Source organism: Heterodontus francisci, chromosome 8 (genome assembly GCF_036365525.1).
Source record: "Heterodontus francisci isolate sHetFra1 chromosome 8, sHetFra1.hap1, whole genome shotgun sequence".
NCBI classification, from domain to species: domain Eukaryota; kingdom Metazoa; phylum Chordata; class Chondrichthyes; order Heterodontiformes; family Heterodontidae; genus Heterodontus; species Heterodontus francisci.
In genome coordinates, this window is record NC_090378.1 from 126,619,932 (window position 1) to 126,634,064 (window position 14,133).

The following is a 14,133-nucleotide window of genomic DNA, read 5'->3' on the forward strand; positions in this document are numbered from 1 at the left end:
TACACACACTCACTGATATCCAGTCTGTTTATTATACACACACTCACTAATATCCAGTCTGTTTATTATACACACACTCACTGATATCCATTCTGTTTATTATACACACACTCACTGATATCCAGTCTGTTTATTATACACACACTCACTGATATCCAGTCTGTTTATTATACACACACTCACTGATATCCAGTCTGTTTATTATTCACACACTCACTGATATCCAGTCTGTTTATTATTCACACACTCACTGATATCCAGTCTGTTTATTATACACACACTCACTGATATCCAGTCTTTTTATTATACACACACTCACTGATATCCAGTCTGTTTATTATACACACACTCACTGATATCCAGTCTGTTTATTATACACACACTCACTGATATCCAGTCTGTTTATTATACACACACTCACTGATATCCAGTCTGTTTAATATACACACACTCACTGATATCCAGTCTGTTTATTATTCACACACTCACTGATATCCAGTCTGTTTATTATTCACACACTCACTGATATCCAGTCTGTTTATTATACACACACTCACTGATATCCAGTCTTTTTATTATACACACACTCACTGATATCCAGTCTGTTTATTATACACACACTCACTGATATCCAGTCTGTTTATTATACACACACTCACTGATATCCAGTCTGTTTATTATACACACACTCACTGATATCCAGTCTGTTTATCATACACACACTCACTGATATCCAGTCTGTTTATTATAAACACACTCACTGATATCCAGTCTGTTTATTATACACACACTCACTGATATCCAGTCTGTTTATTATACACACACTCACTGATATCCATTCTGTTTATTATACACACACTCACTGATATCCAGTCTGTTTATTATACACACACTCACTGATATCCACTCTGTTTATTATACACACACTCACTGATATCCAGTCTTTTTAATATACACACACTCACTGATATCCAGTCTGTTTAATATACACACACTCACTGATATCCAGTCTGTTTATTATACACACACTCACTGATATCCAGTCTGTTTATTATACACACACTCACTGATATCCAGTCTGTTTATTATACACACACTCACTGATATCCAGTCTTTTTATTATACGCACACTCACTGATATCCAGTCTGTTTATTATACACATACTCACTGATATCCAGTCTGTTTATTATACACACACTCACTGATATCCAGTCTGTTTAATATACACAGAGTCATTCATATCCAGTCTGTTTAATATACACACACTCACTGATATCCAGTCTGTTTATTATACGCACACTCACTGATATCCAGTCTGTTTATTATACGCACACTCACTGATATCCAGTCTGTTTATTATACACACACTCACTGATATCCAGTCTGTTTATTATACACACACTCACTGATATCCAGTCTGTTTATTATACACACACTCACTGATATCCAGTCTGTTTATTATACACACACTCACTGATATCCAGTCTTTTTATTATACACACACTCACTGATATCCAGTCTGTTTATTATACACACACTCACTGATATCCAGTCTGTTTATTATACACACACTCACTGATATCCAGTCTGTTTATTATACACACACTCACTGATATCCATTCTGTTTATTATACACACACTCACTGATATCCAGTCTGTTTATTATACACACACTCACTGATATCCAGTCTGTTTATTATACACACACTCACTGATATCCAGTCTGTTTATTATTCACACACTCACTGATATCCAGTCTGTTTATTATTCACACACTCACTGATATCCAGTCTGTTTATTATACACACACTCACTGATATCCAGTCTTTTTATTATACACACACTCACTGATATCCAGTCTGTTTATTATACACACACTCACTGATATCCAGTCTGTTTATTATACACACACTCACTGATATCCAGTCTGTTTATTATACACACACTCACTGATATCCAGTCTGTTTATTATACACATACTCACTGATATCAAGTCTGTTTATTATTCACACACTCACTGATATCCAGTCTGTTTATTATTCACACACTCACTGATATCCAGTCTGTTTATTATACACACACTCACTGATATCCAGTCTTTTTATTATACACACACTCACTGATATCCAGTCTGTTTATTATACACACACTCACTGATATCCAGTCTGTTTATTATACACACACTCACTGATATCCAGTCTGTTTATTATACACACACTCACTGATATCCAGTCTGTTTATTATACACACACTCACTGATATCCAGTCTGTTTATTATACACACACTCACTGATATCCATTCTGTTTATTATACACACACTCACTGATATCCAGTCTGTTTATTATACACACACTCACTGATATCCAGTCTGTTTATTATACACACACTCACTGATATCCAGTCTGTTTATTATACGCACACTCACTGATATCCAGTCTGTTTATTATACACACACTCACTGATATCCAGTCTGTTTATTATACACACACTCACTGATATTCAGTCTGTTTAATATACACACAGTCATTCATATCCAGTCTGTTTATTATACACACAGTCACTGATATCCATTCTGTTTATTATACACACACTCACTGATATCCAGTCTGTTTATTATACACACACTCACTGATATCCAGTCTGTTTATTATACACACACTCACTGATATCCAGTCTGTTTATTATACACACACTCACTGATATCCAGTCTGTTTATTATACACACACTCACTGATATCCAGTCTGTTTATTATACACACACTCACTGATATCCAGTCTGTTTATTATACACACACTCACTGATATCCAGTCTGTTTATTATACACACACTCACTAATATACATTCTGTTTATTATACACACACTCACTGATATCCAGTCTGTTTATTATACACACACTCACTGATATCCAGTCTGTTTATTATACACACACTCACTGATATCCAGTCTGTTTATTATACGCACACTCACTGATATCCAGTCTGTTTATTATACACACACTCACTGATATCCAGTCTGTTTATTATACACACACTCACTGATATTCAGTCTGTTTAATATACACACAGTCATTCATATCCAGTCTGTTTATTATACACACAGTCACTGATATCCATTCTGTTTATTATACACACACTCACTGATATCCAGTCTGTTTATTATACACACACTCACTGATATCCAGTCTGTTTATTATACACACACTCACTGATATCCAGTCTGTTTATTATGCACACGGTCACTGATATCCAGTCTGTTTATTATACACACACTCACTGATATCCAGTCTGTTTATTATACACACACTCACTGATATCCAGTCTGTTTATTATACACACACTCACTGATATCCAGTCTGTTTATTATACACACAGTCACTGATATCCAGTCTGTTTATTATACACATACTCACTGATATCCAGTCTGTTTATTATACACACACTCACTGATATCCAGTCTGTTTATTATACACATACTCACTGATATCCAGTCTGTTTATTATACACACACTCACTGATATCCAGTCTGTTTATTATACACACACTCACTGATAACCAGTCTGTTTATTATACACACAGTCACTGATATCCAGTCTGTTTATTATACACACACTCAATGATATCCAGTCTGTTTATTATACACACACTCACTGATATCCAGTCTGTTTAATATACACACACTCACTGATATCTAGTCTGTTTAATATAAAGACACTCACTGATATCCAGTCTGTTCATTATACACACACTCACTGATATCCAGTCTGTTTAATATAAACACACTCACTGATATCCAGTCTGTTTAATATACACACACTCACTGATATCCAGTCTGTTTATTATACACACATTCACTGATATCCAGTCTGTTTATTATACACACACTCACTGATATCCAGTCTGTTTATTATACACACACTCACTGATATCCAGTCTGTTTATTATACACACACTCATTGATATCCAGTCTGTTTATTATACACACACTCACTGATATCTAGTCTGTTTATTATACACACACTCACTGATATCCAGTCTGTTTATTATACACACACTCACTGATATCCAGTCTGTTTATTATACACACACTCACTGATATCCAGTCTGTTTATTATACACACACTCACTGATATCCAGTCTGTTTATTATACACACACTCACTGATATCCAGTCTGTTTATTATACACACACTCACTGATATCTTGTCTGTTTATTATACACACACTCACTGATATCCAGTCTGTTTATTATACACACACTCACTGATATCCAGTCTGTTTATTATAAACACACTCACTGATATCCAGTCTGTTTATTATACACACACTCACTGATATCCAGTCTGTTTATTATACACACACTCACTGATATCCAGTCTCTTTAATATACACACAGTCACTGATATCTAGTCTGTTTATTATACACACACTCACTGATATCCAGTCTGTTTAATATACACACACTCACTGATATCCAGTCTGTTTATTATAAACACACTCACTGATATCCAGTCTGTTTATTATACACACACTCACTGATATCCAGTCTGTTTATTATACACACACTCACTGATATCCAGTCTGTTTATTATTCACACACTCACTGATATCCAGTCTGTTTATTATAAACACACTCACTGATATCCAGTCTGTTTATTATACACACACTCACTGATATCCAGTCTGTTTATTATACACACACTCAATGATATCCAGTCTGTTTATTATACACACACTCACTGATATCCAGTCTGTTTATTATACACACACTCACGGATATCTAGTCTGTTTATTATACACACACTCACTGATATCCAGTCTGTTTATTATAAACACACTCACTGATATCCAGTCTGTTTATTATACACACACTCACTGATATCCAGTCTGTTTATTATACACACACTCACTGATATCCAGTCTGTTTATTATAAACACACTCACTGATATCCAGTCTGTTTAATATACACACTCACTGATATCCAGTCTGTTTATTATACACACACTCACTGATATCCAGTCTGTTTATTATACACACACTCACTGATATCCAGTCTGTTTATTATACACACACTCACTGATATCCAGTCTGTTTATTATACACACACTCACTGATATCCAGTCTGTTTATTATACACACACTCACTGATATCCAGTCTGTTTATTATACACACACTCACTGATATCCAGTCTTTTTATTATACACACACTCACTGATATCCAGTCTGTTTATTATACACACACTCACTGATATCCAGTCTGTTTATTATACACACACTCACTGATATCCAGTCTGTTTATTATACACACACTCACTGATATCCATTCTGTTTATTATACACACACTCACTGATATCCAGTCTGTTTATTATACACACACTCACTGATATCCAGTCTGTTTATTATACACACACTCACTGATATCCAGTCTGTTTATTATTCACACACTCACTGATATCCAGTCTGTTTATTATTCACACACTCACTGATATCCAGTCTGTTTATTATACACACACTCACTGATATCCAGTCTTTTTATTATACACACACTCACTGATATCCAGTCTGTTTATTATACACACACTCACTGATATCCAGTCTGTTTATTATACACACACTCACTGATATCCAGTCTGTTTATTATACACACACTCACTGATATCCAGTCTGTTTATTATACACATACTCACTGATATCAAGTCTGTTTATTATTCACACACTCACTGATATCCAGTCTGTTTATTATTCACACACTCACTGATATCCAGTCTGTTTATTATACACACACTCACTGATATCCAGTCTTTTTATTATACACACACTCACTGATATCCAGTCTGTTTATTATACACACACTCACTGATATCCAGTCTGTTTATTATACACACACTCACTGATATCCAGTCTGTTTATTATACACACACTCACTGATATCCAGTCTGTTTATTATACACACACTCACTGATATCCAGTCTGTTTATTATACACACACTCACTGATATCCATTCTGTTTATTATACACACACTCACTGATATCCAGTCTGTTTATTATACACACACTCACTGATATCCAGTCTGTTTATTATACACACACTCACTGATATCCAGTCTGTTTATTATACGCACACTCACTGATATCCAGTCTGTTTATTATACACACACTCACTGATATCCAGTCTGTTTATTATACACACACTCACTGATATTCAGTCTGTTTAATATACACACAGTCATTCATATCCAGTCTGTTTATTATACACACAGTCACTGATATCCATTCTGTTTATTATACACACACTCACTGATATCCAGTCTGTTTATTATACACACACTCACTGATATCCAGTCTGTTTATTATACACACACTCACTGATATCCAGTCTGTTTATTATACACACACTCACTGATATCCAGTCTGTTTATTATACACACACTCACTGATATCCAGTCTGTTTATTATACACACACTCACTGATATCCAGTCTGTTTATTATACACACACTCACTGATATCCAGTCTGTTTATTATACACACACTCACTAATATACATTCTGTTTATTATACACACACTCACTGATATCCAGTCTGTTTATTATACACACACTCACTGATATCCAGTCTGTTTATTATACACACACTCACTGATATCCAGTCTGTTTATTATACGCACACTCACTGATATCCAGTCTGTTTATTATACACACACTCACTGATATCCAGTCTGTTTATTATACACACACTCACTGATATTCAGTCTGTTTAATATACACACAGTCATTCATATCCAGTCTGTTTATTATACACACAGTCACTGATATCCATTCTGTTTATTATACACACACTCACTGATATCCAGTCTGTTTATTATACACACACTCACTGATATCCAGTCTGTTTATTATACACACACTCACTGATATCCAGTCTGTTTATTATGCACACGGTCACTGATAGCCAGTCTGTTTATTATACACACACTCACTGATATCCAGTCTGTTTATTATACACACACTCACTGATATCCAGTCTGTTTATTATACACACACTCACTGATATCCAGTCTGTTTATTATACACACAGTCACTGATATCCAGTCTGTTTATTATACACATACTCACTGATATCCAGTCTGTTTATTATACACACACTCACTGATATCCAGTCTGTTTATTATACACATACTCACTGATATCCAGTCTGTTTATTATACACACACTCACTGATATCCAGTCTGTTTATTATACACACACTCACTGATAACCAGTCTGTTTATTATACACACAGTCACTGATATCCAGTCTGTTTATTATACACACACTCAATGATATCCAGTCTGTTTATTATACACACACTCACTGATATCCAGTCTGTTTAATATACACACACTCACTGATATCTAGTCTGTTTAATATAAACACACTCACTGATATCCAGTCTGTTCATTATACACACACTCACTGATATCCAGTCTGTTTAATATAAACACACTCACTGATATCCAGTCTGTTTAATATACACACACTCACTGATATCCAGTCTGTTTATTATACACACATTCACTGATATCCAGTCTGTTTATTATACACACACTCACTGATATCCAGTCTGTTTATTATACACACACTCACTGATATCCAGTCTGTTTATTATACACACACTCATTGATATCCAGTCTGTTTATTATACACACACTCACTGATATCTAGTCTGTTTATTATACACACACTCACTGATATCCAGTCTGTTTATTATACACACACTCACTGATATCCAGTCTGTTTATTATACACACACTCACTGATATCCAGTCTGTTTATTATACACACACTCACTGATATCCAGTCTGTTTATTATACACACACTCACTGATATCCAGTCTGTTTATTATACACACACTCACTGATATCTTGTCTGTTTATTATACACACACTCACTGATATCCAGTCTGTTTATTATACACACACTCACTGATATCCAGTCTGTTTATTATAAACACACTCACTGATATCCAGTCTGTTTATTATACACACACTCACTGATATCCAGTCTGTTTATTATACACACACTCACTGATATCCAGTCTCTTTAATATACACACAGTCACTGATATCTAGTCTGTTTATTATACACACACTCACTGATATCCAGTCTGTTTAATATACACACACTCACTGATATCCAGTCTGTTTATTATAAACACACTCACTGATATCCAGTCTGTTTATTATACACACACTCACTGATATCCAGTCTGTTTATTATACACACACTCACTGATATCCAGTCTGTTTATTATTCACACACTCACTGATATCCAGTCTGTTTATTATAAACACACTCACTGATATCCAGTCTGTTTATTATACACACACTCACTGATATCCAGTCTGTTTATTATACACACACTCAATGATATCCAGTCTGTTTATTATACACACACTCACTGATATCCAGTCTGTTTATTATACACACACTCACGGATATCTAGTCTGTTTATTATACACACACTCACTGATATCCAGTCTGTTTATTATAAACACACTCACTGATATCCAGTCTGTTTATTATACACACACTCACTGATATCCAGTCTGTTTATTATACACACACTCACTGATATCCAGTCTGTTTATTATAAACACACTCACTGATATCCAGTCTGTTTAATATACACACTCACTGATATCCAGTCTGTTTATTATACACACACTCACTGATATCCAGTCTGTTTATTATACACACACTCACTGATATCCAGTCTGTTTATTATAAACACACTCACTGATATCCAGTCTGTTTATTATACACACACTCACTGATATCCAGTCTGTTTATTATAAACACACTCACTGATATCCAGTCTGTTTATTATACACACACTCACTGATATCCAGTCTGTTTATTATACACACACTCACTGATATCCAGTCTGTTTATTATAAACACACTCACTGATATCCAGTCTGTTTATTATACACACACTCACTGATATCCAGTCTGTTTATTATACACACACTCACTGATATCCAGTCTGTTTATTATACACACACTCACTGATATCCAGTCTGTTTATTATAAACACACTCACTGATATCCAGTCTGTTTATTATACACACACTCACTGATATCCAGTCTGTTTATTATTCACACACTCACTGATATCCAGTCTGTTTATTATACACACACTCACTGATATCCAGTCTGTTTATTATACACACACTCACTGATATCCAGTCTGTTTATTATTCACACACTCACTGATATCCAGTCTGTTTAATATACACACACTCACTGATATCCAGTCTGTTTATTATACACACACTCACTGATATCCAGTCTGTTTATTATTCACACACTCACTGATATCCAGTCTGTTTATTATACACACACTCACTGATATCCAGTCTGTTTATTATACACACACTCACTGATATCCAGTCTGTTTATTATACACACACTCACTGATATCCAGTCTGTTTATTATACACACACTCACTGATATCCAGTCTGTTTATTATACACACACTCACTGATATCCAGTCTGTTTATTATACACACACTCACTGATATCCAGTCTGTTTATTATACACATACTCACTGATATCCAGTCTGTTTAATATACACACACTCACTGATATCTAGTCTGTTTATTATACACACACTCTCTGATATCCAGTCTGTTTATTATACACACACTCACTGATATCCAGTCTGTTTATTATACACACACTCACTGATATCCAGTCTTTTTAATATACACACACTCACTGATATCCAGTCTGTTTAATATACACACACTCACTGATATCCAGTCTGTTTATTATACACACACTCACTGATATCCAGTCTGTTTATTATACACACACTCACTGATATCCAGTCTGTTTATTATACACACACTCACTGATATCCAGTCTGTTTATTATAAACACACTCACTGATATCCAGTCTGTTTATTATACACACACTCACTGATATCCAGTCTGTTTAATATACACACACTCACTGATATCCAGTCTGTTTATTATACACACACTCACTGATATCCAGTCTGTTTATTATACACACACTCACTGATATCCAGTCTGTTTATTATACACACACTCACTGATATCCAGTCTGTTTATTATACGCACACTCACTGATATCCAGTCTGTTTATTATACACACACTCACTGATATCCAGTCTGTTTATTATACACACACTCACTGATATCCAGTCTGTTTAATATACATACAGTCATTCATATCCAGTCTGTTTAATATACACACACTCACTGATATCCAGTCTGTTTATTATACGCACACTCACTGATATCCAGTCTGTTTATTATACGCACACTCACTGATATCCAGTCTGTTTATTATACACACACTCACTGATATCCAGTCTGTTTATTATACACACACTCACTGATATCCAGTCTGTTTATTATACACACACTCACTGATATCCAGTCTGTTTATTATACACACACTCACTGATATCCAGTCTTTTTATTATACACACACTCACTGATATCCAGTCTGTTTATTATACACACACTCACTGATATCCAGTCTGTTTATTATACACACACTCACTAATATCCAGTCTGTTTATTATACACACACTCACTGATATCCATTCTGTTTATTATACACACACTCACTGATATCCAGTCTGTTTATTATACACACACTCACTGATATCCAGTCTGTTTATTATACACACACTCACTGATATCCAGTCTGTTTATTATTCACACACTCACTGATATCCAGTCTGTTTATTATTCACACACTCACTGATATCCAGTCTGTTTATTATACACACACTCACTGATATCCAGTCTCTTTAATATACACACCGTCACTGATATCCAGTCCGTTTATTATACACACACTCAGTGATATCCAGTCTGTTTAATATACACACACTCTCTGATATCCAGTCTCTTTAATATACACACCGTCACTGATATCCAGTCCGTTTATTATACTCACACTCTCTGATATCCAGTCTGTTTAATATACACACCGTCACTGATATCCAGTCCGTTTATTATACACACATTCACTGATATGTAGTCTGTTTAACATACACACAGTCACTGATATCCAGTCTGTTTAATATAAACACACTCACTGATATCCAGTCTGTTTAATATACACGCACTCTCTGATATCCAGTCTCTTTAATATACACACCGTCACTGATATCCAGTCCGTTTATTATACACACACTCAGTGATATCCAGTCTGTTTAATATACACACACTCTCTGATATCCAGTCTCTTTAATATACACACCGTCACTGATATCCAGTCCGTTTATTATACTCACACTCTCTGATATCCAGTCTGTTTAATATACACACCGTCACTGATATCCAGTCCGTTTATTATACTCACACTCAGTGATATCCAGTCTGTTTAATATGCACACACTCACTGATATCCAGTCTGTTTATTATACACACACTCACTGATATCCAGTCTGTTTATTATACACACACTCACTGATATCCAGTCTGTTTATTATACACACACTCACTGATATCCAGTCTGTTTATTATAAACACACTCACTGATATCCAGTCTGTTTATTATACACACACTCACTGATATCCAGTCTGTTTAATATACACACACTCACTGATATCCAGTCTGTTTATTATACACACACTCACTGATATCCAGTCTGTTTATTATACACACACTCACTGATATCCAGTCTGTTTATTATACACACACTCACTGATATCCAGTCTGTTTATTATACGCACACTCACTGATATCCAGTCTGTTTATTATACACACACTCACTGATATCCAGTCTGTTTATTATACACACACTCACTGATATCCAGTCTGTTTAATATACATACAGTCATTCATATCCAGTCTGTTTAATATACACACACTCACTGATATCCAGTCTGTTTATTATACGCACACTCACTGATATCCAGTCTGTTTATTATACGCACACTCACTGATATCCAGTCTGTTTATTATACACACACTCACTGATATCCAGTCTGTTTATTATACACACACTCACTGATATCCAGTCTGTTTATTATACACACACTCACTGATATCCAGTCTGTTTATTATACACACACTCACTGATATCCAGTCTTTTTATTATACACACACTCACTGATATCCAGTCTGTTTATTATACACACACTCACTGATATCCAGTCTGTTTATTATACACACACTCACTAATATCCAGTCTGTTTATTATACACACACTCACTGATATCCATTCTGTTTATTATACACACACTCACTGATATCCAGTCTGTTTATTATACACACACTCACTGATATCCAGTCTGTTTATTATACACACACTCACTGATATCCAGTCTGTTTATTATTCACACACTCACTGATATCCAGTCTGTTTATTATTCACACACTCACTGATATCCAGTCTGTTTATTATACACACACTCACTGATATCCAGTCTTTTTATTATACACACACTCACTGATATCCAGTCTGTTTATTATACACACACTCACTGATATCCAGTCTGTTTATTATACACACACTCACTGATATCCAGTCTGTTTATTATACACACACTCACTGATATCCAGTCTGTTTAATATACACACACTCACTGATATCCAGTCTGTTTATTATTCACACACTCACTGATATCCAGTCTGTTTATTATTCACACACTCACTGATATCCAGTCTGTTTATTATACACACACTCACTGATATCCAGTCTTTTTATTATACACACACTCACTGATATCCAGTCTGTTTATTATACACACACTCACTGATATCCAGTCTGTTTATTATACACACACTCACTGATATCCAGTCTGTTTATTATACACACACTCACTGATATCCAGTCTGTTTATCATACACACACTCACTGATATCCAGTCTGTTTATTATAAACACACTCACTGATATCCAGTCTGTTTATTATACACACACTCACTGATATCCAGTCTGTTTATTATACACAAACTCACTGATATCCATTCTGTTTATTATACACACACTCACTGATATCCAGTCTGTTTATTATACACACACTCACTGATATCCACTCTGTTTATTATACACACACTCACTGATATCCAGTCTTTTTAATATACACACACTCACTGATATCCAGTCTGTTTAATATACACACACTCACTGATATCCAGTCTGTTTATTATACACACACTCACTGATATCCAGTCTGTTTATTATACACACACTCACTGATATCCAGTCTGTTTATTATACACACACTCACTGATATCCAGTCTTTTTATTATACGCACACTCACTGATATCCAGTCTGTTTATTATACACATACTCACTGATATCCAGTCTGTTTATTATACACACACTCACTGATATCCAGTCTGTTTAATATACACAGAGTCATTCATATCCAGTCTGTTTAATATACACACACTCACTGATATCCAGTCTGTTTATTATACGCACACTCACTGATATCCAGTCTGTTTATTATACGCACACTCACTGATATCCAGTCTGTTTATTATACACACACTCACTGATATCCAGTCTGTTTATTATACACACACTCACTGATATCCAGTCTGTTTATTATACACACACTCACTGATATCCAGTCTGTTTATTATACACACACTCACTGATATCCAGTCTTTTTATTATACACACACTCACTGATATCCAGTCTGTTTATTATACACACACTCACTGATATCCAGTCTGTCTATTATACACACACTCACTGATATCCAGTCTGTTTATTATACACACACTCACTGATATCCATTCTGTTTATTATACACACACTCACTGATATCCAGTCTGTTTATTATACACACACTCACTGATATCCAGTCTGTTTATTATACACACACTCACTGATATCCAGTCTGTTTATTATTCACACACTCACTGATATCCAGTCTGTTTATTATTCACACACTCACTGATATCCAGTCTGTTTATTATACACACACTCACTGATATCCAGTCTTTTTATTATACACACACTCACTGATATCCAGTCTGTTTATTATACACACACTCACTGATATCCAGTCTGTTTATTATACACACACTCACTGATATCCAGTCTGTTTATTATACACACACTCACTGATATCCAGTCTG